The following is a 23,153-nucleotide window of genomic DNA, read 5'->3' on the forward strand; positions in this document are numbered from 1 at the left end:
AACACAAACAGGCAGACAAACACACAGACATACTGTACACACTCAAAAACACACACACACACACACACACACACACACACACCTGCACTCAAAAAAAGCAAACACACGCACACACGCACAAAAGCAAACAAATAAACAAACAAACACACACACACTAAAATGAAAATAAACACACACACACAAATTCACACAGACAAAAATATTTACACTAACACACCCAGGCAACCAGACAGACACACAAAGAAACACACACACACACACACACAGAGTCACAGACAAACAGAGAGACAAACAGACACATACACAGAATCAAAAGCAAACAAACACACACACACACACACACACACACATTCACACAGACAAAAATACACACACAAACACACCCAGGCAAACAGTCAGACACACAAACAAACACACAGAAAAACAGACACACACACAGATATACAAACTCAAACGCAATCAAAAACAAAGAAACACACAGACACACACACACACACACAAACATATATATATATATATACACACACAGATGCCATAGTCAGCGGTTTATGTGCAGTAAATGATAGAGCCTCGTACAGGTGGCAGGTGAAGACCTGCAATGGAAACCCAAGATCATCTCCAACCACAGACCAAAACTTTACACCAGCAGCCAGAATCAGGCCATGAAAGATCTCAGTTCTGCCCCTCTGACTGTCCTGTGTGTGTGCTGCAAACACTGCGTCTAAAAAACCTCCAACCAACAAATCTGCATGTGTTTGAGCTCGACCGCATCCATTTAAAGAGCAGGCAGATACAGAGATCTTTCTGCAGAGGGAAACCCGAGGGAGAGAAGCTGTGAACGCTCACTGTAATGCTGAACGCATCACGCAGGAACTCCAGAAATACACGGAGAAACAAACACACAACCTATTTATCATACAGGAACATTTAACATATAGGAAAAGCCATAATAATCTCTGGAAAGTACACTTTTAAAATCTACAATATACTTCCATTTTTACACATTTATTTACACAATTATGCATATTAATGTGTATAAATCAATAAGGCTTCAGATTTCAGGCTTGGATTAGTTGCTGAAGCTTTCATTATCATAACATATCATCACAATTTTGACCTAAGCTGCAAAAATAGACTACTCTAATACTTAATAACAAAACTTATTGCATATACACTCACCGGCCACTTTATTAGGTACACCTGTCCAACTGCTCGTTAATGCAAATTTCTAATCAGCCAATCACAACAATGCATTTAAGCATGTAGACATGGTCAAGACGATCTGCTGCAGTTCAAAGCGACCATCAGAATGGGGAAGAAAGGGGATTTAAGTAACTTTGAATGTGGCATGGTTGTTGGTGCTAGACGGGCTGCTCTGAGTATTTCAGACACTACTGATCTACTGGGATTTTCAAGCACAACCATCACTAGGGTTTACAGAGAATGGTCTAAAAAAAATAGAAAATATCCAGTGAGCGGCAGTTCTGTGGGCCCAAACGCCTTGTTGATGCCTGAGGTCAGAGGAGAATGGCCAGACTGGTTCCAGCTGATAGAAAGGGAACAGTAACTCAAATAAGCACTCGTTACAACCGAGGCCTGCAGAAGAGCATCTCTGAACACACAACACGGCCAACCTTGAGGCGGATGGGCTACAGCAGCAGGAAAACCACACCGGGTGCCGCTCCTGTCAGCTAAGAACAGGAAACTGAGGCTACAATTCACACAGACTCACCAAAACTGGACAATAGAAGATTGGAGAAACGTTGCCTGCTCTGATGAGTCTCCATTTCTGATTCAGATGGCTGGGTCAGTTTTCAGCATCAACAACATGAAAGCATGGATCCATCCTGCCATGTATCAATGGTTTGGGCTGGTGGTGGTGGTGGTTTAATGGTGTGGGGAGGATTTTCTTGGCACAATTTGGGCCCATTAGTACCAATTGAGCATGGTGTCAACGCCACAGCCTACCTGAGTATTGTTGCTGACCATGTCCACAGTGTATGCATCTTCTGATGGCTGCTTCCAGCAGGATAACACAGCATGTCATAAAGCGTGAATCATCTCAGACTGGTTTCTTGAACATGGCAATGAGTTCACTGTACTCAAATGGCCTCCACAGTCACCAGAGCTCAATCCAATAGAGCAGCTTTGGGATGTGGTGGAACGGGAGATTCGCATCATGGATGTGCAATCATGTCAATATGCAGCAAAATCTCTGAGAAATATTTCCTGTTTCTTGTTGAATCTATGCCATGAAGGATTAAGGCAGTTCTGAAGGCAAAAGGGGGTCCAACCACTAGAAAGGTGTACCTAATTAAGTGGCCAGCGAGTGTATGTTCAGAGTAATTCAATGTTTTAAACAAGTAAATTGCAAAAGGACAATAAAGTACAGCATACTCATTAGTAAATGTTAGTTAATGTGTTTAAGTCAACGATGTGAAATAGCCATTTTAAGGTTTTGATAAGGTTAATTTAAATAAACACAACAGAAGTTCTTATCATTTAAAAACGATTATGACTTTTGATTTTAATGCGTTAAAATAGTCTGAATATTCGATATCGCAAACCAGAGTAAACATCCCATGAATTAAAATAAAGCTTTTTAGACGTTAGTATCAGTATTGCTAGTTTTAAAGGGCACCTATGGTAAAAAATCTACTTTTCAAGCTGTTTGGACAGATCTGTGTGTTGGTATAGTGTATAGACCGTCATACTGGGGTGATATGAACACACCCAGTCTTTTTTTTTCAGTTTAACTACAAAAAAAGGGTCGGCCAATTGGAGCTGTTTTCAAATCGATCGCACCATTACGTTGGTGTGCGATTCCCCCGCCCACCGAATTGATTGACAGCTGCGCGTATTAACATGTTCCGGAAGTCGCGTGTATATGTCAACAAGACCAGGCAGACATACGCAAAGCAACCGAGAATAAAAGCTCTGTTCTGTTCGCTAGGATCAGCAATCATCATCAAATGTGATTAAGAGTGAGTTTCACATGTTTAAAGTGTTTTAAAACAGAGTATGTGTGTAATTAATTACAGCGTTTTACTTCAGCTTTACTTCATCAGCACAGCCGCGTGTCAGAACAATTATAAAAGAAGACGCTTCAATCCCGGTTTGTGGAAGTTAAATCAGGTTTATTTTGTACATTAGCATAACAGATATCCACACAGTACTTGAGGTTAGCCTTAACTAAGCTAAGCGTGCTCTTTCTGTCTGTCTGCCTGCCTGCCTGCCTGCCTGCCTGTGTGTGTGTGTGTGCGTGTGTGTGTCTCATCTGCGGTGTGCATGTGTGTGTGTGTGTGTGTGTGTGTGTGCGTGTGTGTGTGTGTGTGTGTGTGCGCGTTAACTTTGTAACGATATTGTGTGTGACTCATCAATGCAACTTCACAATACTGATTAGTAAAGGTTAGTTCTTACTGTAGTATCTCACAAACGCTACGTGAGACCTTCTTCCTTTAAGTCTGTCTGTTGTCTGACGCAGCTGAGGGAGGAGGCATGTAGAAACAGTAGGCGGGAAAGACTCGTCTTAAAGGCGCAGTACGACAAAACCACCCCCTGCTGGAAATCAGTATAAGACAGCATCTTGTAAAAGGTATAATGAAAAATCTGATGGGTATTTTGATCTGAAACTTTATATACACATTCTAGAGACGCAAAAGACTTATATTAAATCTGAAAAAAGGGGTAACCTAGGTGCCCTTTAAGGATATCCATAAGCTAGTGTGTACCAAAACAGTGACAATTCACGTTTAGAAGATATAAAACTGATATAAACATGTAAAGCTTGTAGTTTGTCACATCCGCCTAAACATATCAACGGTTTTATTTAAGTCACCTCACACTTCAGTTTCTCATCAAATCTTGACCAATCAAATGCTCTCTAGTGTCTGACATGCCCCGCCCCCTTCAAGACACTTTTCATTTGATGCGCTTGAGCTTGACCACACCCACTGGCAGAACACTGTGAAAAAACAATGCTATTGGCTGTTTTTTTTAAAGGGGAGGAGCTACACTATGTCCCGCCCTCTCTTCATGTTTCAGTTGAAATTACATAAAACATCGAATAAAAATGCAATGAATCATCAAAATAATGAAACCATCTAAGTCATTTGGTGCTGTGAAAGACCACACTGCAAATACAACAATCTGAAAATACTTAATGAGCACTCTAAAAGTTTAAATAATAAATACTTATACACTGTATTTTGAAGTGCCCACGATATTATTTGTTCATCATTACAATATATTGAATTATTGAATATTGGCATGTGTCTAGAATGAATAGTCACTGCATTAAATAACTTAATAACTCCATTCTAGTTTTTAAATCAGCTGGAGTCTTTTTAGGACATTTATTGAAAGTCTCATTGAAGAACTCTGGAGTGGTTATTAAAAGACTTTTGAGGTCCTAATTGTTATTATTAATATGATTTTAATATTATTAAGACTTTAAGATATACTATATAGTGTAAAAATGAACATTTTTATACATTTCTGAGTGAATGTGCCATATATTTTGATGCGTTTGAACAAAACAGATTTATCAAACGGATATATTTATTAAAATAATGTATTTGTCACCAAACATCTTTAGAAATAAAAATATAATACATTTAAATTCATGCAAAATCTTGCAAAAAAGTACAAACTAGAAAAATTTATATATTTTTCCTTTCTCTTTTTAAAAGTTTTATTCAATATTATAAATTTGGGCTACTTATTTTTGTTAGTGTAAATTATTGTGTTAGATTAGCTCCAGATTTGGCTTCAGTACTGACTAATCTAATGCATATGCACTAATATAATATTTTAAAGCATGCTTCATTTCTGAGAGGCGTACTTGTATTTGCTGAGCACTGTAATTATACTGTAGTAATCAATTTCAATTACCTTACCATGACTCTTTACACAATAAAGGGTTAAATGAAAATAAAATCATTACTTTAAAACCGCATAAATCATTTCTAAACAAAACATCAATATATGAGTGAAATAGCATTCACTATCTGATACATAATTACTTGTCAAACTACATACTTAATCAGACCTGTATTTGGATCTGAACCAAAATAATATGATCATTTTTTAAATTAATAATTACATTGTGCTGGCAAATTTTTGGCTTAAGCCAGAGTACACGAATCTAAAATGACAATAATGATCATTTAATAAGTGAACAGGAGTCCCTAAATTTAATGTAGTAAAATAGTTATTGTTTTCAATAGGAAAGACAGGATTTTTGGTACATAAACATTTGTTACACTGAGCAGCATTTCAATACAAATCATCTGCAATAGCTACTTTTATTATTTTGATGACTGAAATCCCATTTTGTCTTGTTTAACTGTCCTAATACTGAAAAGAAAACCTCAAACACACATAAAAGCGAATGTAAATCATCGTCTTTTTTATCCATAATTATACTGACAGAACAAGAGCAGGACAAGCAGTAACCCGACTAGAAAAAAACACACATTCATTCCTTAAATTAAAGCTAAAATACAGAAAATTATTCTTCAGAACTGAATGAATCCATTAAAAAGGGAAAATATTGCAATATTTATTAAAATGCTGATTGACAGATAGATAGATAGATAGACAGACAGACAGACAGACAGACAGACAGACAGACAGACACAATCATAGCTTAATTAAAACTAAAATACAGTAAATTATTCTTCAGAACTGAATGAATCCAATATAGAAAAGGAAAATATTGTAATAATAATTATTAAAATGCAGAACCCTAACCCTAACCCAGGATGATAAAGATAGATAAAATGAAAGATAGATAGAGTGAATGATAGATAGAATGAACAATAGATAATATACAGTAACAAACCATTGATAGAAAAATGAACGAACTATAGATAAATAAAATAACAAACGAACAATGGATAGAATAACAAACGAACGATAGATAGATACAGTAGAGACAGAAAAATAGAAAGATAAATATATCTTTCTTAATAAATATATCTTGATAGAATAACGAACGAGATAGATAGATAGATAGATAGATAGATAGATAGATAGATAGATAGATAGATAGATAGATAGATAGATAGATAGATAGATAGATAGATAGATAGATAGATAGATAGATAGATAGATAGATAGATAGATAGATAGATAGATAGATAGATAGATAGAAAGAAAAGAAAAGAAACAATAAATGGACAAACTTCTGGTCACTTACAGTGTTTAGCAGAGATCCGTGTTCCCATTCCTCATAGACTCGTTATATACAGTAAGCCCAAGACAGAAAACTGATTTAAACGAGACCGGTTGAAGATGATAGCATCATAAATAGCATGATTATATCAATATAACACCATCCTAGTCGCCAGGAGTCTCTCCAAAAACCGCGTTATTTACTTTCTCTGGGACTCGACAAACTTTTGTGCCACAAACATCCAAACAAACGCGCCGAAACTTTGTCAACAAGCTCAAGCTCTGCTTTGAAAACACGCTCTTTGGTAAACCGTGACAAAGTAGTATTCCTCAAATGGCAACACGCTATAATCCTTTCGAGAGGAGCGAATGTTTCCACGCGTTTTCTGAGAACAACGGAGCGCATTGAAACACTCCATCTACTCTACGCAACAAACTACGGCGCTTCCATAAACCAAGGAGCGACGGGGCTCATGACGTCAGCGGACGCTCGACCACTCAGAGCGCTCATATTATAATAAAATGAGCTGCAGCAAAGGTGAAGCGACAAATGCTGACATTAAATGGAGATATTTTTACTACAAGGAAACACAGAGCTCTCAGTGTTGCTTCAAATGAACAGATTAGACTCTGCTGTATTTCAGGTATGATTTTAATGAATGCATCTGAGCATACTATAACAGTTATACTGCAACTTACATGATGATATGATAAATAATCATATATAACACATTATTTTTGTTCAAGGAATAAACTACAACAATGATTGTTCCTCTACAAAATGGTACAAACTCAGAATTTGGTGTTTTGTTATTTGAGGACTAGTCAGATCCTCTAATAAATGATATAATGTAATATGATATTATGTTCTGTGAATGGATATTTTAACACATCAACAACAAGAGACAGATAAACAGATGGACAGACAAAACTTCAGAGAGACAAAAGGATAGATGTATGAAAATGCTTGGGGAAATTTGACAGACAGACAGACAGACAACCATGCAAACGGATAGATGGACAGAGAGAGAAAGAGTGATTGAACAAGAGAGCACAGAAAGAATGATTGAAAGAAAAAACAGACAGAATGATACAGAGATGGAATGATGGAAAAACAGAAGAAAGGATGGATGGATGGAAGGACAGACGAACAAACGAACAAACATAGGCAGATGGATGGATATAGAATAAATGTATAGAAAATGATAGATGGATAGGACGGAAAGGCAGACAGACAGATGGATGAATGGATGGATGGATAGGCAGATGGATGGATAGGTTGATGGATGGATGGATGAATTGATGGACGGAGGTATGGATGGACAGATGGATGAATAGATGAACATCCATTGACGGATGGACAGAATGAGGCATGAACAGACGGACGGCTAAAAACAGATGAGAGAAAATGAGAGATAGGTTGATAAAATAGATAGAACGATAGATGGATAGATAGAATCATAACATTATAGACAGGATGATAGAAAGATAGATAGAATAAACGGTAAATAGAATGAACTATAGATAAATGAACAAATGAACAATATATAGACAGATTAACAAAGAAATGATAGATAGAACAACGAAGGAACGCTAGATAAAACAGCGAATGAACGATAGATAGAATAACAAACAATAAACAAAATAACGAACGAGCGATAGACAGAAAAATGAACGAACGAACGAACAAGAAATAGAATAACGAAGGTATGATAGATAGAATAAAGAACAAACGATAAATAGAACAACAAACGAATGATGAATAGAATAATGAACAAATGTGCGATAGATAGAAAAACAAACAAATGATAGATAGAATAACGAATGTGCGATACATAGAATAACGAACGAATGATGGATAGAACAACAAACAAATGTAGGATAGAATAATGATCGAACAAGCGATAGATAGAAAAACTAATGAACGAACGATAGATAAAAGAACGAACTAACGATAAATAGAATAACAAACAAACCACAGATAGAATAACGAACGAACCACAGATAGAATGATGAAGGAACGATAGATAAAATAACAAACAAACAATAAACAAAATAATGAAGGAATGAGCGATAGATAGAAAACAATTGAACGAACGAACAAGAGATAGAATAACGAAGGTACAATAGATAGAATAAAGAACAAACGATAGATAGAACAACAAACAAATGATGGATAGAATAATGAACGAATGTGCGATAGATAAAAAAATCAAACAAACAAACGATAGATAGAATAACGAAGGTACGATAGATAGATTAACGAATGAACGATAGATAGAACAACAAAAAATGTTGGATAGAATAATGATCGAACAAGTGATAGATAGAAAAACAAATGAACGAACGATAGATAGACGAACGAACGAACGATAAATAGAATAACAAACAAACCACAGATAGAATAACGAACGAACCACAGATAGAATAATGAAGGAACGATAGATAGAATAATGAACAATAGATAGAACAACAAATTAATGGTGGATAGAATAATGAACGAACAAGCGATAGATAGAAAAACTAACGAACGAACGATAGATAGAATATCGAACGAACGATAAACAGAATAAGAACAAACCACAGGTAGAATAATGATCGAATGATTGATTGAATAAAGAACAAACCACAGATAGAATAACGAAGGAACGATAGATAGAATAACGAACGAACAATTGATAGAACAACAAACGAATGATGGATAGAAAAATGAACGAACAAACTACAATTATTTTAAAGTTTTCAATAATTGTAGAAAAACAAACAAACGAACGATAGATAGAATATCGAACGAACGATAAACAGAATAACGAACAAACCACAGATAGAATAATGATCGAACGATAGATAGAATAACGAATGAACCACAAATAAAATAACGATTGAACGGTTGATAGAATGACAAACGAACGACAGATAGAATAACGAACGAACAAACAATAAAATGATAGACAGGATGATAGAGATATAGAATGAAAGATAGATAGGGTGAACGTATAATAGAATGAACGATATATAGAGTAACTATCAATAGGTAGAACAACAAACGATTGATAGAATAACGATCGAACAATAGATAGAATAACAAATGAACGATAGATATACTGTAGATACAGTCGATAGACAGATAAATAGACAGATAAATAGATGGATAGAATAATGAATGGACAAACAGATGGATGGACGGAAGTTAGATAGACAGACAGACAGACGGATTCAATCCATCCATCCATCTCTCCGTCTTATATAAAAATACAGACAGATAGACAGACAGACAGACGGCAGCAGCTCTTCATCTCCTCTCCACATGTTGATGTTCAGCTCTGAGGGTCTCAGTAAAGAAGCCCCTCTGAAAAAAACAACAGGCAGCAGAACATCAAAGAGCAGAGACTCAGAAACACACTGCTGCTGCTGCTGGATGAAGCCGTAATCAAAGCGCTCCGGGCCGACTCGGGCCGCTATCGATCGCCAGCAGTTCATCAAAGTTGACACGGGCAGCCAACAACACAGCGGGAGAGAAGAGAAGGAGAAAAAAAGAAGAGAAGTAGGAAAAAATAAGAAGATCACAGAAAGATGAAGCTCATGGAGGAAGCCTGGGGAATGTGGTCTTAACTCTATACATGTCTACTGCAAATAGCAACTGGAAAAGTAAAGTCCGTAGACAAACTTTATGGTGACTTGAGAAAACTTGAGAGTTTTAAAGTTTTCAATAATTGTAGTTTTTAAGAAGTGTGAAAATTATAAGTACTTATAGGTAATCATGTTTCTAGGTGATTGATAGGGGGTACTGAGTGGTTGCTAGGGTGTTCTGAGTGGTTGCTTAGATGTTGTTAGGCAGCTGCTAGTGTGTTCTGAGTTGCTGGTAGATGGTTGCTAAGGTGTGCTGAGTGGTTGCTTGTTGGTTGCTAAGGAGTTGCTAGGGTGTTCCAAGTAGTTGTTAAGGTGTTGCTAGGTGGTTGCTAAAGTGTTGCTAGGCAGTTGCAAGTTGTGGTTATGTGGTTGCTAGGGTATACTGAGTAATTGCTAAGGCGTTGCTAGGGTGTTTTATGTGGTTGCTAAGATGTTGTTAGGTGGTTACTGGGGTGTTCTGAGTGGTTGCTAAGGTGTTGCTGGGCGGTTGCTAGGGTGTTCTGAGTGGTTGCTAAGGCGTTGCTAGATGGTTGTTAGGCGGTTGCTAGGGTGTTCTGAGTGGTTGCTAAGGTGTTGCTTGGTGGTTGCTAGGGTGTTCTGAGTGGTTAATGGGGGTTGCTAAGGCGTTGCCAAGGTGTTGTTAGGTAGTTGCTAAGGCATTCCTAGGTGGTTGCTAAGCTGTTGATAGGGGGGTTGCTAAGGTGTTGCTAGGGTGATGCTAGGTGGTTGCTAGGATGTTCTGATTGGTTGCTAGGTGGTTGCTAAGGCATTGCTAGGTGGTTGCTAAGATGTTGCTAGGTGGTTGCCAAGGTGTTGCTAGGTGGTTGCTAGGGTGTTCTTCTTGGTTGCTAGGTGGTTGCTAAGACATTGCTAGGTGGTTGCTAAGGTGTTGCTAGGCGGTTGCCAAGGTGTTGTAGGTCATTGCTAAGGTGTTTCTATGTGGTTGCCAGGGTGTTCTGAGTGGTTGCTTAGGTTTTGCTAGGTGGTTCCTAAGGTGTTGCTAGGTTGTTGCTAAGGTGTTCTAGGTTCTTGTGTTCTAGGTGTTGCTAGGGTGTTCTGAGTGGTTGCTAGGCGGTTGCTAAGGCGTTGCTAAGTTATTGCAAAGGTGTTGCTAGACGGTTTCAAAGGTATTGCTAGGTGGTTGCTAGGGTATTTTTATTGGTTGCTAGGTGGTTGCTAAGATGTTGCTAGGCAGCTTCTAGGGTGTTCTGAGTGGTTACTAAGGCGTTGCTAGGTGGTTGATAAGGTGTTGCTAGGCGGTTGCTAAAGTGTTGCAAGGGCGTTGCTAAAGTGTTGCCAGGTGGTTGCAAGGATGTTCTGAGTGGTTGCTAAGGCGTTGCTAGGTTGTTGCTAAGGTCTTCTAGTTGGTTGCTAAGGTGTTGCTAGGGTGTTCTGAGTGGTTACTAGACGGTTGCTAAGGCGTTGCTAAGCAGTTGCTAAGGTGTTTGGAGTAGTTGCTAACAAATTACCATGGTTATAGTATGAATTAGCATGTTGCTAGTATGTTTATAGAATGAATTAGCATGTTTCTAGTATGTTTATAGTATGAATTATAGTATGAATGTTGCTAGTATGTTAGTATGCTTGTTAGTATGTTCCTAGTATGGATTGGTATGTTGTCCAATGTAAAGTCAATGGCAGTTTTTTATAATGGAAGTCTATGGGACAGTTGTGATGGTGCCGTAAGTGGTTGCTAGGGTGTGGCTAGTAAGTCAAAAGGTCATCAGGGACTGGCAGATTGGTAGTCTGAGTTAAATGAGCTCAACTTTAAGTTTGTATGACAGTCTGGTGGAAAGTTATGAGGTCACCGTTTGGTCCAATGTTAAGAGTCAATGGGACTTTTCAGAATTTTCAGTTTGGAAAAGAGTCAGTTTGGAAAAGATAGAGCAACATAATTCAGTACAGTTTGGAGGTTTGGAGTTGGTTTGATGATTGTAGTATGAATGTTCCGGGGGAAGACGGGCCATTCACACGGGGCGTCAGCATCAACGCTTCCTAATCACTTTGAATGGGTGACGTCAGGCGTTGTCGAACTGCATTGTGGATCCATCGGCGCTGCTTCACTGGCGCTGCTCGCTGCAGAAGTTGGGACTTTTTGAACTTTTCAAGTGCCGACGGAAGTGTCAGCCAATCAGATTGCTGTATGCAAATACACCAGCTCAGACAGTAGCCGATTGCTGACTAACTGCATCGGCTGACACTGCTATGACGATTGCGTCAAACCTTGCCACTGAACCCTTGTGTGAATGGGGCGTAAGTGATAGTAGTAGAAGAATAAGACGAAAGAAGAATAAGTTTATGTAGTATAACAGTTTGTTGGCTTTTTCAAGCCACCATAATAAGGTGAAAGGGTTTCAGCTCATTTTACATAAGTAGTTTGAACGAGAAGCACCTTTAAGTTTAACTTGTTTCTTTTATTGAAGTAAAATACATAATTATTACAATGAAGTGTGCATACTGTACATATCCCCAATCAGTAACCCTGAAGCATCTGAGCGCATAATCAATAAAGCAAATTCTTCTCTTATGTATTTTCCAAAACTCTAGGGTGCTAAATTTCTCCAATTCCTCTCTGAGTTGAAGATGGACGAGTTCTGGCCGCTTCCTCGACTCTCTGAGTCCCACATGTGTTTTACTGCGCTGGAGAAATATCAATACACGCTAAACAAATTATGGAGCAGATCAAAGCGAAACAGTTGGGAACTCTTAAGTAAATGTTTAGACGTCTATTAAGAAAAGCATATTGACAGTAGCGTTTAATTTAGAGCATTCAGACTATTGAGATTAATGGCTGTTGGTTATCAAGCGCTGGCTCGTGCAGGTGCAGATGGAAGTGATGCATGTGGCAGACAGAAAGTCAAGTCATATGCTGCCTTTTATTCTATGCTACAAAAATGTTGACCCATAAAAGTAGGGAGGGATGGAACGTTTTGGCTGGAAGTGAAATATGGGAGTGTGTTCCTGATTTACATTCCTCATACAAGTGTTGCCTAATGGCTGTCAGGTGCGAAGGATGGCAGAAATCCTGCTCTGCATGTGACAAACTAGCAAGTTAGTTCCATAGGCTTGTCATTTGTTGATTGATGGATGGATGGATGGATGGATGGATGAATAGAATAGAATAGAAAATGATGGATGAGTAGATGGAAGGGCAAACGGACAGAAAATTAATAGAAAATGATAGACTGATTGATAGATAGGTAGGCAGATTGATGGATGGATGGATGGATGGATGGATGGATGGATAGGCAGATATATAGATGGATGAATGGATGGACAGATGGATAGGCAGATGGATGAATAGGCAGATGAACGGAAGAATGGATGCACGGATAGATGGACAGACAGATTGATAGATGGAAAGATGGATGGATGGTAAAAAAATGTTTAAAAAATGATAGATGATAGATAGATAGGTAGGCAGATTGATGGATGGATAGGCAAAAGGATGGATGGATGGATGGATGGATGGATGGACTGATTGGCATGGCAGATAGGCAGATGGATAGATGGAAGGATGGAGAAAAAATGATGGATGGATGGGATGGATCGGCAGATAGATGGATGGATGGATGGATGGATGGATGGATGGATGGATGGATGGATGGATAGGCGGATGGATGGATAGGCAGATTGATGGACGGACGGACGGATAGGTAGATAGATGGATCAATAGATAGACAGAAAAGCAGATAGATGGATGGATGAAAAGATGGATGGAAGAACATTTGGACGGATAGTCAGATAGATGGATGAATAGATGGACTGATAGGCAGATAAATTGATGAATAGATAGACAGATAGATAGGTGGATGAATATTTGGATGGATAGGCAGATAGATGGATATTTGGACAGATAGATGTATGGATGGATGAACGGATGTATAAATGGATGGATGGATGGATGGACAAATTTATGCATGGATGGACAGGCAGATAGATGCATGGATGTGTGCACGAATGGACGGATGGATAGATGCACGCATGGATGGATGGGCGGATGGATGGATGGACAGATGAATATTTGGATGAATATTTGGCCGAAAAGGCAGATAGATGGATGGATGAATATTTGGATGGATAGGCAGACAGATAGATGGATGAATCCATGGATGGATGGATAGACGAATTTATGCATAGATGGAGAGGCAGATAGATGGATGGATGTGTGCACGGATGGACGGATGGATGGACAGATAGGGAGATGGATGGATAATAATTGAATATGATGAATGGATGCATGTACAAAAATAAATAGAAAATGATAATTGTATGGATGGATAGATGGGTGGAAAATGAAGAGATTGAATGATGAAAAACAAGAGAAGATGGATGAATGGAGGGATGAATGGAGGGATGGATAGAAAAAAACAATAGAATATGATGGATGGTCAGATGGATGGATAATAGCCGCTTTCACACAGTGATACCGGTAAATGTCTGGAAAATTTACCAGTAATCAATTTTACTGGTAAATTCAAAAAAGTGCTGTTCACACAGGTGAGGACGTTACAGATTTTTTTCGGAAAAGCGGAAAGCACCATTCATACATCCATTCCAAAATACCGGTAAATTCTGACATCATTAACCAGAAATGAGCTTTAAACGGCTGCGCTTGTATTTGTAAACATTTGACTACATTACAAACTCTGTATATGGATCAGTATTATGAACAACTTCGATGTCGAAATGTATGTGGATGAATGTGTGTGTGCTGGCGCTCAAAGGCTGTTTCAGGGGCACACGGAAAGCTTGAAGGTAAACAAACAACGGCTTACCATAAGCATATCGATAAGTTTTTACAGGGTTGGCATTAAGATGAACATGTATAAACGTTATCTGACTAATTTCTAGCAGCTAAAAATCTGGAAAATGATTCAAAGGATTTTATTCTCATAAACTGCGCGGATGTGAATGTGTGTGACTGTTCTGATTGGCTAAAGCAGGCGTCTCATGTCAGCACGTTCTAGACGTGCACGCGCTATTTCCGGCAATCTTGCTTCTGCGTTCACACAGAGCAGCATTCCGGCAAATTACCTGTAATGTTACAACTTCTCTTTCCGGAAAATAGCCAGAACGAATTTAACGGTATTTTCAGAAGGGCCTGTTCACACAGACACACCTTTCCAGAAAATTGCCCGTAACTTTCCGGGTAAGGTCTAAAGAGGGCTAAAGATGAAACGTAAATGTTAATTGGAAAACAATACTGCATGTCTGGCATAAAATGCATGGAATAATGAAAGGAAAATAATGGATGGACGACATTAAATATGGTGTAAAATCTAATCTATCTGTATGGCATCCATCCATCCATCCATCCATCTGTCTGTCTGTCTCTTTCAAATAGTATTTATAATTTGGATGGATAGATGGACGGACAGACAGACAGTTTGTTTTCTCTGCTCTTTCTTTGAGGACGAGCCCAAACGTCTGAGATCTGGCGGTAACTCTGGATTCCTCTGAGTGGGACACCGCGGCCCGAGGAGGAGGACGTCTGTCAGACTCGCACACTCTTTCTGGAGTGTAGATGTCAAATTTCTCCAGGGGCCTCAGATTCCGACGCGAGGGAGGCTCTGGGACCGGTGGAATTCTGACATGATGTCTCAAGGCCAAAATGAAAAGAAGCAGAAGTCTGGCCGCATTATAACAGGAACAAGCAACAAAAAAGAAAGAAAGTGGATTTGGGGGGATGAGGGGTGGGGGTTTGGCGTGAAATCAATACTAACCATATGATTTTGTTATCTCACATTAATAGCTTTTAATTCATCCGTGCATGCCAGTAAGAAATTTAAAAAAATAGTTTGCTCTCGACAGTCCTTCAGATGCCTTTTGGCAAATTCCAAGCGGAAAATGGCTTCTGTCTGGCCCCTCTACCATACAGGCCTGATTGGTAGATTGCAGCACAGATGGTTGTCCTTCTGTAAGGTTCTCCTCTCTTTAAAGAAGAACACTGGAGCTCAGACAGAGTGACTATCGGGTAAATTGATCACCTCCCTGACTAAGGACTAAGGCCCCGTTTACACTAGTGCGTTTTAGTTTTAAAACGGCATTGTAGAATGAAAACGATCCGCGTCCACACTCGCGTTTTACCCAGCGTTTCTGAACAGCTCTCCGTCCACACCAAAACGCTGAAAACGCACATCACGTGACCACACACACACTCTCGGGCAAGTGCTCCAGCATTTCTACCCAGATGAGAGCTCTGCTTGTCGGACTGCTCATCAAGCATCTCCCGCTGGATCTAATCTCCCTATATTTGCTAAACGTAATATTTCATTCATGTTGTTGTCTTTATCTAACGACATAGGCCAATTCCCTGACTTTGATCATTGGAATCTATTAAGTTACTTGTTCACGGGTAACATGTTTTGGTTAAGCGCAAAGATAAGTTAATGATTAATCCAGGTACATTGACTGATCGCTTGCCTTTATTTCCTACAATGTATAAACTTATTGTATGTTATACTTTTATAATTATCGATTATTAAAACTGATATTCAGCAAAAGAGAGGGTGCGTTTCGTATTTTCACTGAAATTGAAAGGAGGCATTTGTTATCGGCTCCGTTTTGTTATGAATATCCAAACAGTGAAGATGACGCTCATATTATCAGCACGGCGCCTCAACATTTCTGCTGTCTGTTAAGTTGCTAATATTAAAAAGAAAATAGGCAGTTCCTTAAATCATGTTTATATTTTATTGTTGAGAAAGTGAAACAACGTAGCCAAGGTGATGTGAATGAAGTTATAAAGTACACTGTTCCCTTTGAAGATTTACCCGTGTCCTCGGTATGTTTTCCATATCAAACTGGGAAGGGGGAGACTGCAGCCTTGATCAAACTTGCGAAGTCTGAACTTACAGGAAGAGGATGCGAGACTGAACTGTGTGTGGGCTACTTAATATTAAGGAAAAGCCCCAATCAGATAGGCGAACGTTTGCAGCCCCGCCTCCGTTTTCAGATGTCTCAGTCTTTCCCCATCCACACTGAGACGGAGCAGCAGCGTTTCAGAATGAAAACGGCCTCTCCAGCGTTTTCAAAAAGCTCCGTTTTCGGCGCTCGAGAACTCCGGCGTAGTGTGGACGGTTGGCGTAACCGTAGCAAAACTTATGCGTTTTCAAACTAAAACGCACTAGTGTAAACGGGGCCTAAGGTGCTTCTCCCCCGATCACTCAGCTTAGATGGCCGGCCATCTTTAGGAAGAGTCCTGGTAGTTAAACATCTTCCACTAATGGATGATGGAGGCCGCTGTGCTCAGTGGAACTTTCAGAGCAGCAGAAATGTTTCTGTAACCTTCCCCAGCCTTGTGCCTCGAGACAATCCTGTCTTGGAGGCCTACAGACAATTCCTTTGTCTTCATGCTTGGTTTGTGCTTTGACATGCACTGTAAACAAACAAACAACGGCTTATCATAAGCATTTTATCACTAAGTTTGTACAGGGTTCGCATTAAGATGAACATACAAACGTTATCTGACTAATTTCTAGCAGCTAAATGTGTCTGGAAAAATATTTAAAGGCTTTTATTCTAATAAACCGTGCGAACATGAATGCGTCTGACTGTTCTGATTGGCTAAAGCAGACACCTCACGTCAGCACGTTCTAGACATGCACGTGCTCTTTCCGGCAATCCAGCAGAAATGTTTCTGTAACCTTCCCCAGCCTTGTGCCTCGAGACAATCCTGTCTCGGACGTCTACAGACAATTCCTTTGTCTTCATGCTTGGTTTGTGCTTTGACATGCACTGTTAACCCTGGGAGCTTATATAGACAGGTGTAGCCTTTTCAAATCATGTCCAGTCAGATGAATTGACCACAGGAGAACTCCAATGAAGCTGCTGAAACATCTCAAGAATGATCAGTGGAAACAGAATGTACCTGAGCTCAGTTTAGGGCTTCACGGCAAAGCCTGTGAATGCTGATGTACATGTGATTCTATAGGTTTTTTTATTTTGAATAAATTTGCAACAATTTCAAAAACTCTTTTTTCACATTGTCATTATGGGGGATTGTGTGTAGAATGTTGAGGAAATAAATGAATTAAATCCATGTTGGAATAAGGCTGTAACATAAACAAATGTGGAAAAAGTAAAGCACTGTGTGTTGTTGACGGAGTTTGAGGTTTACTGTATCATTATTCACACCTTAAAGTTTGCTTTGATTGTTCAGCATTTACACATGTTCATTTTATTATAAAAAAAATTTTTTTATAATAGTTTTTTGTCAAAATATTTTTGTTTTTGACAATTGAGACTAGGGTTGGGCCGATGGCCAATAGGCAACACGATGCTGAGCCGGCATCGCCGATCCTCCGCCCTGCCCCCGTCGCAAACCTGCTCGCAAAAAATACACACCTTGGTCCTGTTTACACTAATACGTTTTTGTGTTAAAATGGAATTTTAGAATGAAAATGATCCTCATCCACACCGTGTTTTACCTAGCATTTCTGAACAGCCCTCCGTCTGCTGAAAACGCACATCACGTGGCCACACAGTCATGCGCTCCTCTCAACTCAATTGAGCAGTGCACGTTGGACAGATTATTAAGGATGTACCGCTGGTTTGCGTCTCACTATAGTTATTAAACGTGATATTCAGACATCCCAAGTCTCCTGGAAGTTCCGGGAGTCTCTGTGCATTTACGGGACTCATAATGCCCGCAAGCGAGTGATAATCTCCCGGAAATCTTGCGTCTCCCTCACGGTCCTCAAATAAGTTGCGCACCCTTCTCACCCCCAGATCCCTCCCTCCTCGCACTTCTGACACGTCACGAGCACACCGTCAAATCGTACGATGCCAAATTGGTCGGCATCGCCCAACCCTAATTGAAACTATTTGCCTTAGTAAATAAAAATGTTGGTAAATTAAAATATAGTTAAATAAAATAAATCCTAATATTCCTAAATATATTGTTAAAATATATTCAATAATTATTGATATCGAATGATATGAAACATGATATCGTGACAAGTCATTCATTCATTTTCTTGTCGGCTTAGTCCCTAATCCAGGGTCGCCACAGCGGAATGAACCACCAACTTATCCAGCAAGTTTTTACACAGCGGATGCCCTTCCAGCCGCAACCCATCTCTGGGAAACATCCACACACACATTCACACACACACTCATACACTACGGACAATTTAGCCTACCCAATTCCCCTGTACCGCATGTCTTTGGACAGTGGGGGAAACCGGAGCACCCGGAACCAGCGACCTTCCTGCTGTGAGGCGACAGCACCACCTACTGCGCCACTGCCTTGCCGATATCGTGACAGGTTTTATAGCAATATCGCCCAGCCCTTCTTTCTTCGATTTAAAAGTGCAAATTAGATTCACATTTCAGCTTTTAAACCTTCCAGTAGCGTAAGAAAACACAGCAAAATCTTTGACGGATGAAAACGTAACAAACAATTGCGAAAGCCAACCACAAAAAAAGGCAAGTACATCCAAGACAAATGACCACAAAAATATCATCAATAAAGAACTTTCCTATCATTCTTTCTTCGATATAAAAGTGCAACGTAAATTCACATTTTAGCTTTTAAACCTCCCATTACAGTAAGAAAATTACAGCCAATGCATCTCGCATCAACACCAAATACTAGGCTGTTGGATTAAACATTTAAATCGTAAATCCTCGACTGATGAAAACGTAACACAAACATTTGCGAAAGCCAACCACAAAAACACGGCGAGTACATTTATAATAAACGACCACAAAAACCACAAAAATATCATGAGTGCATAATAAATTTCAGCTGTTGCCACGCGGTTACACCCGCAACACTCCGCCTGGTCTGCGTCTCGTTCCGCTTTCATGCCAACACAAACCAAATCACCTCACCCTGCATGATTTCACTCAGCGGCCCCAGGAAAGACGTCTGTGTGTGCGTGTGTGTGTGTGTGTGTGTGTGTGTGTGTGTGTGTGTGTGTGTGTGATTTTAATGAACAGGCCCATACTAACAGCGCTCTGCTGGGGAAAGACTGCTGGCGTCCGGCCTGTGTCATGTTTCCAATGAACCAACAGCTGCTGCCCACATTCAAAAAATGTGAAAATAACACAACAAATCGCCTACATTTGTTCATATTTTAGTGCAAATGTGCATTTAGCAGCATGAATCCCTCCCTGGCTCTGTGAAGAGCTTCATGCATGCATTTATTCACCTCCAGATTATATAAACCTGACCCCATTTTAAGCTATACTATATGTTTGAGCGCCAGTTTTATTTAAAAGTTGAGACAGGATGGAAAACGCAAATAAAAAATAGTAAGTAGTGATTTCCAGATTTACTTTAGCTTGTATTTCATTGCAGGCAAGACGAACTAGGCATGGGATGATCACCGTTTTCAAGCAATACCGCGGTTTGGAAAAGTAAAGGTATTAATACGGTCAACATTTTCTGTAATATCGTTCCTAAGGTATGTGTAAGATGCTTTATTTACATTTTTTTTAGTTTTGTAGGACAACATTACCATCAGCAGGAAAAATATCCAAAGATGCCGTTTTAAATTGTAAAAAAATCTGTGTTTTTAAAACTAATGAAGACAGTAGATATTAATAATTTATTTTTATCATTTAGCCTGACATGTTTACAGCTCCAAAATATTATAAATATTTGGAAAAATAAAATATATTGTTTTCAAAAGGGAAAAAAACATTTACATTTAGTAATTTAGCAGACACTTTTATCCAAAGCGACTAACAAATGAAGACAAGGAAGCAATTTACACAACTAAGAGCAACAATGAATAAGTGCTATAGGCAAGTTTCAGGTCTGTAAAGTGTAAAAAGCAAAACACAAGTACATTTTTTTTTAAAATTTATTTTATTTTTTTATTATTAAGTATTATTTTTTCTATTCTATAGTACAGTTAGTGGAGGAGCCAGAGAGGCAATTGCAGATTAGTAAGTAAACTTGAGACTAAATAGTTGAGTTTTTAGTCGTTTCTTGAAGACAGCGAGTGACTCTGCCGTTCTGATGCAGTTGGGGAGTTCATTCCACCAACTGGGCAGATTGAGCGCGAGCGTTCGGGAAAGTGATTTTTTCCCTCTTTGGAATGAAGCCAAGAGGCGACGTTTATTCACCGAACGCAAGTTTCTGGAGGGCACATAGATCTGCAGAAGTGAGAGCAGATAAGAAGGAGCAAAGCCAGAAGTCGCTTTGTAAGCAAACATCAGAGCTTTGAATTTGATGCGAGCAGCAACTGGCAGCCAGTGCAAACGAATGAGCAGCGGAGTGACATGTGCTCTATTAGGTTCATTAAAGACCACTCGTGCGGCTGCGTTCTGAAGCAGCTGAAGAGGTTTGATAGAGTTAGCTGAGAGCCCGGCTAGTAGAGAGTTGCAATAGGGTATATGCCGAGCTAGTGCTGTTCCCACGCTGATACACTTCCGGTGACCTGTTATTGTGTACTTTTTTCCATTTTATACGGTTCCTTATACAGCATCGATGTTGTAATATCATTAAAATACATTCAGTTAAATAAACTTTAGCATTTATTTAGTTGCTCAAGCGTAAAACAAGACAAAAAGCTGTTTACTCGCACGCGCCCGTCAGAATCGGCAGGCTAGCGCAGAAGCTCCATTGAATATACTGGGGTAAAATTAATGCTCATATTATAAAGACATGGCGGGGGAAATGTAATTTAATGCAGTGCTTCTTGTACAATCTGAGACCCACTTTAAATCGGATATCACTCAGCTAGTGGAGATCGCTGACTTTTAAAGAAAACAGACCTTAAACACACCGGATTTTGCATTGGGATACAGCTCACCGAAAGCGCTTAACCCAGGTTACTGGCAAATTAAAAGTCCTATTAGCATGCTTCAGCATATACCCCATAGTCCAGTCTGGAGAGAACAAGAGCTTGAACAAGGAGTTGAGCTGCATGAAAAACGTTGTTGTTTTTTTACCCAGACATTTTTCCAGTTGAGGCAATTATCTAAACTTAAGTCTTTTTTGTCTTTTAGCGACTTTGAAAGGGTTATACACATTTTTATCTCAACTAGGCTAGATTATTGTAATGCCCTCTATGTGGGTATTAGCCAGACCTCCATTACTCGTCTGCAGAGGGTGCCGAATGCTGCTGCTCGTTTGCTGATGGGGACACGCAATTGGGAGCATATTACACCCATACTGGCTTCCTGAACAGTTTAGGATTCATTTTAAGATTTTAGTTTTAGTGTTTAAATGCCTAAATGGACTAGCAACAAGATACTTGTCCTCATTAATTCAATTGTACACTCTAACAAGGGCACTTAGATGTATTAATCAGCTACTTTTGGCTGTTCCATGCGCAAGGTTAAAAACCAGCGGGGACCATGCCTTTGCGGTGGTGGCCCACAAACTTTGGAATAATTTGTCTCTCCGTGTTAGACAGGCAGCAACCCTTTCTGTTTTTAAATCCAGTCTTAAAACCCACTATCCCTGCTAAAAAATCCATCTTAAACCAGCCTAGGCTGGTTGGCTGGTTTTAGCTGGTCGACCAGGCTGGTTTTAGAGGGGTTTTGGCCATTTCCAGGCTGGTTTCCAGCCATTTCCAGCCTGGTCTTAGCTGGTCAGGCTGGAAAATGACCAGCTAAATCCAGCTAAAACCACCTTGACCAGCCTGGTTTAAGCTGGACATAGCTGGTTTTGGCTGGGCTCCCAGCCTGGCTAGGCTGGTCAAGCTGGTTTTAGCTGGTCATCTCTCAGCGTAACCAGCTAAGACCAGGCTGGAAATGGCAGGAAACCAGCCTGGAAGTGGCCAAGACCCCTCTAAAACCAGTCTGGTTGACCAGCTAAAACCAGCCAACCAGTCTAGGCTGGTTTAAGCTGGATTTTTCAGCAGGGATTACTCTTTGGCTTTTAATACTATATGAGAGTCATGTGTCTGTTGTATTTGTTCTTTGTTTTAGATGGTGTATGTGTGTGTACAGCACTTTGGTAAGCACTTGTTCTTTTTAAAAAGCGCTTTATAAATAAACCTTGACTTGACTCTAAATACATTAACGCTGCTGCTAATTTTTTATAGTATACTTTAAAATGGGAGCATAAATGTGTTATAAGCGATACTAAACTCACGTCTGAATCAGTGCCTAAACTGTGACAAACACACTTGTCAAACTAGCAGTTTTATGAGCAGCGTTTTATGACTGCAATATAACTGCGACTGTAATAACTAAATGACATGATTTTCCAGAAATCACTTCTTCTCCAGAAACATTCATTCATTTTCCTTCGGCTTCGTTTCCATTTCAGAGGTCGCCACAGCGGAATGCACCGCCAACTATTCCAGCATGTTTTACACAAAGGATGCTCTTCCAGCTGCAACCAAGTACTGGGAAACACCCATAGACACTCATTCACA

At 39.5% G+C, this 23,153-nt stretch overlaps 2 protein-coding genes across 3 annotated transcripts in view; both read right to left on the reverse strand.

Annotated features, from left to right (window-relative positions):
- The window catches only part of mia3 (MIA SH3 domain ER export factor 3), a 449,841-nt gene that overhangs the window by 168,620 nt on the left and 258,068 nt on the right, over window positions 1–23,153 (reverse strand). The window lies entirely within an intron of this gene.
- Window positions 1–23,153, reverse strand: part of disp1 (dispatched homolog 1 (Drosophila)) — a 156,624-nt gene that overhangs the window by 65,742 nt on the left and 67,729 nt on the right. The window contains 1 exon segment of one of the 2 annotated variants that reach the window (NM_212800.1): window positions 6,203–6,295. The exons of the other annotated variant lie outside the window; for it this stretch is intronic. The gene's annotated coding sequence lies outside the window, so the exon portion shown is untranslated. 2 annotated transcript variants of the gene reach the window in all.

This window comes from Danio rerio, chromosome 20, assembly GCF_052040795.2.
Source record: "Danio rerio strain M-AB ecotype USA chromosome 20, GRCz13ab, whole genome shotgun sequence".
Classification (NCBI taxonomy): Eukaryota; Metazoa; Chordata; class Actinopteri; order Cypriniformes; family Danionidae; genus Danio; species Danio rerio.